Here is a 6958-nt window from a genome sequence, read left to right as displayed (position 1 = left end):
CGCCGCCAACAACGTGCAGGTGGTTCCCAAGGACAAGAAGCCTCCCAACACGCCAGAGCTCCGCCCAATTGAGAAATACTGGGCTATTGTCAAGCGGAACCTAAAGAAGACCAAAAAAACTGCTAAGGACGAGCAGCAGTTCAAGGCAAACTGGCTTTCTGCGGCGAAGAAGGTGGCTGTACAAAATCTGATGGCAGGTGTCAAGCGTGAGGCCCGGCAATTCGGATTTGGAAAAGCGAAAGCCTAACTGAATATTTTTCCTGAATTTTATGCTAATTGAACTTGAAAAAGAAATTTAATTTGATTTTTTGAATAAACGATTTCACCGATTTACATGCGTTTTCCCTCGACCAAATTTTGACCGTATCACCCTTTACATCCGAATGAATAAATTATTTTTTCTTTGTGGCAATAAAAGAATTTTGATTTTTTTTTTTAATTATTTAATGACTTGATAAAAAAACATGTATAATGTATAGTAAATATTAAACAAGTATAATAATTCTATGAACTATACTAATATTTAGAGTTAAATTCGCTATAGGCTATTAGTGATAGAGAAGTTCACCATCTATCGTATCGCAATGGAGAATATAGTCTAACTGCATGTTCGTGGAATTTTCATTCTGTTCGAGACGAAACAAATCGACTTTTCAATAATCGTAAATGTCGTTTTTTTAATAAAAAAAAAACTTTCCCCAGTTTTTTTACAAAGTCAGAAGACAACCACAACACAGACGCAACAATATTTCTACATTTTTTAAATAGAATGACATAGTAGAAATTCACTTTCAGTGTAGGGTTATTGGATATAATAACCTTCAATAAACTAACCTTGACCAAAACAATGTCATGGCTATTTCTAGTTCTTATGCTACTCCATCCAGTCAAAGGCAACTGCTTTCCATTGAAAGCAAGCGAACGATGACATGGTAATAGTAGTTTGAACATCCTGGAATTGAAAGGAAAACTACTGGCTGTTATTAAAGAAATAAAAACAAGTTCGATTACGTTCGTCATTTATCGCTTATGTGGAATCACAACACAACTTTGATGTTCTCACTAATGAAGTTAAAACCAATACAGAAAAAAAATATCACAATTATTCTTTGCAGTCACTCGTCTCAGGGGAACGAACCACTTAAACGCAATCGAATAGAGTATGTAGAGATGGAACATTAAACCGTCTCCTCAAATAGTGCACAATTGAAATTACTTAAAAAAATAATGAAATTTTAGTTAAAATAAAGTTTATAATGTTTGCTTCAAAAATTTATTTCGTTAAATTTAGGACACAAATTTTGCAAATTTGCGTCCCTCCGTTAAAGTCGCATGTCTTTGAACTACGGCTACTATTAATACTATTAATTTTTGTGATTGATTTTTGTTTCAATTAAAAATTTTGTTGAATCATTTAAATTTTTAATTGAATATTTTTTAAAACTCAGTTAAGAATTTAATTGGAAAAATTTTCATGATATTTTTTCTGTGCTTGCTTAAATTTTAAGTCTATAGATTTTATAGAAATTTACAAATTTTTGTCCGGATCGGGTCAGATTTGAATAGATGTATATGGGAACATACACATATATGTATGTACAGCACCCAACAAATGTGAAGGATTTGAAATGGTACAAAATATATAGGTCTACGAAGACTTTCCATACTTGTTTATATAGAAATAAAATTTTGACAACATTTTCTATAGATATAAAATTTTGACAAAATTTTCTATAGAAATAAAATTTTGACAAAATTTTCTATAGAATTAAAATTTTGACAAAAATTTCTAAAGAAATACAATTTTGACAAAAATTTCTAAAGAAATACAATTTTGACAAAATTTTCTATAGAAATAAAATTTTGACAAAATTTTTAAAAGAAATAAAATTTTGACAAAAATTTCTAAAGAAATACAATTTTGACAAAAATTTCTAAAGAAATACAATTTTGACAAAATTTTCTATAGAAATAAAATTTTAATTATACAATTATTTTTCGAGCTTTATGGACAGACATAGATTAAGGAACATGGTTAATAGAGCCATTGAAAAGAAAACGCCAGATACAAATCTATACACGCCTGGACTGTACATGTTTCGGTTCGGGCGAATGAACCTTTCCACAGCTTTTAGTATAGATCTGGTTGGGAGAGATAACTCAATTTTGGGCCCTTTATGCTAACTCCTTATGGAGAAAACATTTGGGAATATTCCTCTTACAAATTGAATCATCTTTTCTCCCACTGTACATCATCTTTTCATATAACTTACAAGTACCTTAATCTTATTTTTATTTCGTTTTGTTACATAGTAATGCAACAACACGAAATTTATTTTTAGGAAGCTAATTTGTTAGAATTCATCATTATTGTTTCTACAGTCAACTACAACAACATGTGACAACTTACAGAAACTGGTTTCCAGGATACAACAACAATTCTAACGCGTACATTAGTCGTGTTTTTTCCTAGTTTTACGACGGGCTCATCGTTGCTTATTATATTTCATGTTAGCCTGATACCGAAAAAGGCAATTGACGTCCAAATGCATTATATCTAATTATACAATTATTTTTCGAGCTTTATGGACAGATATAGATTAAGGAACATGGTTCATAGAGTCATTGAAAAGAAAACGCCAGAACGCCACTTAGGTGAATTCTAACACATTAGCTTTCTAAAAATAAATTTCGTGTTGTTGCATTACTATGTAACAAAACGAAATAAAAATAAGATTAAGGGACTTGTAAGTTATATGACAAAATTTTCTATAGAAATAAAATTTTGACAAAATTTTCTATAGAAATAAAAATTTGACAATTTTTTTTTATAGAAATAAAACTTTGACAAAATTTTCTATAGAAAAAAATTTTAACAAAATTTTCTATAAAAAGATAGTTTTGAGAAATTTTTCTATAGAAATAAAATTTTAACAAAATTTTCTATAGTAATAAAATTTTGACAAAATTTTCGATAGTAATAAAATTTTGACAAAATTTTCTATAGTAATAAAATTTTGGTAGATTATTTTTGGTTCGAGTGGCAACCATGAGTATCAACCGATATGGACCAATTTTTGTATGATTGTGGATCTGCTATATATAACTATAGATCGATATGTACTAATTTTTGCATGGTTGTTAGAGACCATATACTAACACTACGTTCCAGATTTCAACCGAATCGGATGAATTTTGCTTCTCCAAGAGGCTCATCGGTTTATATGGGGGCTATATATAATTATGGATCAATGTATCAAATTTCAACCGGATCGGGTGAATTTTGCTCTTCCAACAGGCTCCGGAGGTCAAATATGGGGATCGTTTTATATGGGGGCTATATATAATTATGGACCGATATGGACCAATTTTTGCATGGTTATTAGAGACAATATACATACACGACGTACCAAATTTCAACCGGATCGGATGAAATTTGCTCATCCAAGAGGCTCCGGAGTTCAAATCTGGGAATCGGTTTATATGAGTTATATATAATTATGGACCGATATGGACCAATGTTTGCATGGTTGTTAGAGATCATATACTAACACCATGTACCAAATTTCAATCGGATCGGATGAAATTTGCTTCTCTAAAAGGCTCCGCAAGCCAAATCTGGGGGTCGGTTTATATGGGGGCTATACGTAAGTGGTCCAATATGGCCATTTGCAATACCATCCCACCTACATCAATAACAACTACTTATGCAAAGTTTCAAGTCGATAGCTTGTTTCGTTCGGAAGTTAGCGTGATTTCAACAACAATAAAAAGAATTTATTATATTGAATCGATTTCGAGAACATCTCCAAAATAATCCCCAAATTTAAGAAAATTCCACACCAAATAACAAAGTCCCAACTGCTTTAAAGTACGCAAAAAAAATCAATAAAATTTGCTAGTATTTGGCAAAACTTTACTACTGGCGCTTAAGATGTTTTCTTTATTTTTAGTTCATTTTTTCTTTTCGAGAAAAATGCATTTCGTAAATGGCAATTAAAAACCCAAAATATGTTGGAAAATTTTCGTTAATTGAATGAAACAAAAAATGAAAATAAAAAAAGAAAAAAACTACAATAAAAACTAGTAGGAATTTTCTTTTAAAGTATTTTCATACTTCTGAGAGCCCCCTTATTGCGAAGCTTTTAAATAAATAGCGAAATTTTACCAAACTATAAAAGCTCAAAAAGGATTAATTTGCGCTTTCATGGGGTCTACACGGTGGTAAAATCTAGTAATGATAAAGATCAATTAATTTAACATTGCCATTACATAGCCAGCTTCTCGCATTTCCAAGTATATTGGTATTAAAAAAAGTATTATGCCATTTTCCCATACGGTACTCCACGGGTGCATTGCCCTTAACATCTCGAAGTACAAGTATTATTTGCTTTTGTTTTTTTTTTAACTGACACTATTTTTTTATGATTTGTGCTTTAGTTAACGAATGTGTTGAAAAAAATTTAGGTAGGCAGGTCAATTTAATGAGCATCGATACCTTTATTACGATAAACAGAGATAAATACTAGCATAGTAGATAAGCTTTTAAAATAAAGTTGTAAAATCCGAAAGCTATGGTATACAATTTAAAAATAATATTGTATGGGAGATCGTTTGTATGTTTGTGTATTCCCCTGGGGAAGTTCTATTAATAGTAAAGCAAAAACAAACAAGGTTATATTTGTGGTGTGGCCAGTTATAGAAGAATGAGGATTGTCAATTGTTCGTTTCGATATGTTGAACTATTTTAAGGCGATTTTGTGTTTCGTGAAAAGTTGTGGCCCTTGTAATGCATTAATCTCCTTCTGGCAAACTATTGCAAGACTATCAGACTATTCTTAGCAACTGTCAGGATTTTGTCTGCGATTCTACGAGTAAGTAGTGTTATGAAAATTACCATAGAAAATCTTCCTACCAATGAAATTTGCCACCATTGTATTCTTATCGTATTATCTGATTTCTACTATAATACTTTTTGTCAAATAATATTTTTTTCTTTTGCTTAAGAAACTTTTGAAGAAAAAACTTGGAGCTAAACTTGTTAAAATGTCTTTAGTGTCGTATGAAGTTCAAGCCAGGCGTTTACTCATTTTATAAATCTACGAACACAATTTTAGTGAACTTTACACACTTTAGAAAAATATCAATTCATTTTCAATCAATAAATAATAAATAAAAAAATAAAAATTCAAGTTAAATCGGCTACAGAAATTTTCGTTGACTTTTTGGTGTGATAAGAATTTAAGTGTACTTTGCTATTTTCTAATACTGAGAGTCTTCTCCATCACCCAGAATTTTTTGGTCACATTTTCTCTTTTGGGATTATTGGGTTTGGTTCTAGCAATACAGGAGAGGGGCAAATTTTCAAATTTTTTTTCCTAAATTTAATTAAAAAAAAAAAAAAAAACAAGTAAGGAAAGTCTAAAGTCGGGTGTGGCCGACTATATTATACCCTGCACCACTTTGTAGATCTAAATTTTGGATACCATATCTCATCCTTCAAATGTGTTGGAGGCTATATATAAAGGTTTGTCCCAAATAAATACATTTAAATATCACTCGATCTGGACAGAATTTGATAGACTTCTACAAAATCTATAGACTCAAAATTTAAGTCGGCTAATGCACTAGGGTGGAACACAATGTTAGTAAAAAAATATGGGAAACATTTAAATCTGAAGCTATGTTAAGGAAACTTCGCAAAAGTTTATTTAAGATTTATCGCTCGATATATATGTATTAGAAGTTTAGGAAAATTAGAGTCATTTTTACAACTTTTCGACTAAGCAGTGGCGATTTTACAAGGAAAATGTTGGTATTTTGGCCATTTTTGTCGAAATCAGAAAAACATATATATGGGAGCTATATCTAAATCTGAACCGATTTCAACCAAATTTGGCACGCATAGCTATAATGCTAATTCTACTCTCTGTGCAAAATTTCAACTAAATCGGAGTTAAACATTGGCCTCTGTGGTCATATCAGTGTAAATCGGGCGAAAGCTATATATGGGAGATATATCTAAATCTGAACCGATTTCAATAAAATTTGGCATACTTGACTATAGTACTAATTGTTCTTCTTGTGCAAAATTTTAAGCAAATTAGGGTAAAACTCTGGCTTCTGTGGCCATATAGGTCCATATCGGGCGAAATATATATATGAGAGCTATATCTAAATCTGAACCGATTTCTTCCAAAATCAATAGGGATCTATTCTGAGCCAAAACACATACTTATGCCAAATTTGTCGGTTGGACAAAAACTGCGACCTAGACTTTAATTACAAAAACGTGTTCACGGACAGGCGGACACACGGACATGGCTATATCGACTCAGGAGCTCACCCTGAGCATTTTTGCCAAGACACATGCTCAGATCGACTCAGAATTTCACCACGACCCAGAATATATATACTTTATGGGGTCTTAGAGCAACATTTCGATGTGTTACAAACGGAATGACAAAGTTAATATACGCCCCCACCCTATGGTGGAGGGTATAAAAAATCGAAGATGAAAAACTTCAAAATAAGTCTTAGCATAAGATTCAATATTTTAGTTAATTTAAGGACAATTTATTTAAATAAAAGATGTATTTCTTAACTTTAAAGAAAAATGGCCTTAGTTCAAAGACATACGATTTTAACGGACGGAAATTTATAAAATTTTTGTCCTAAATTTAATAAACAAATGAAGCAACGATTATAAACTTTCTTTTAATTCAAATTTCATTATTTTAAAGAAATTTGCCCATTAATGTGTAAATGTATGGATGTATATACTTTTGGATTATCAGCTCATTACTTACATTGCATCCCCTGAATCTGGTAAATAATAATCCATGGCATATATCCCGTTCTTTTATTTACCACACTAAAAAAAGTTTACTTAGGATCCAAAGATTTTGACTTTCCCTTTAAGATTTTGGTATTGTTTCCGATCCGAAGTTGCAGGTTC

This window comes from Haematobia irritans, chromosome 2 (assembly GCF_050003625.1).
Source record: "Haematobia irritans isolate KBUSLIRL chromosome 2, ASM5000362v1, whole genome shotgun sequence".
Taxonomy (NCBI): Eukaryota; Metazoa; Arthropoda; class Insecta; order Diptera; family Muscidae; genus Haematobia; species Haematobia irritans.
This window is presented reverse-complemented; position numbering follows the sequence as displayed.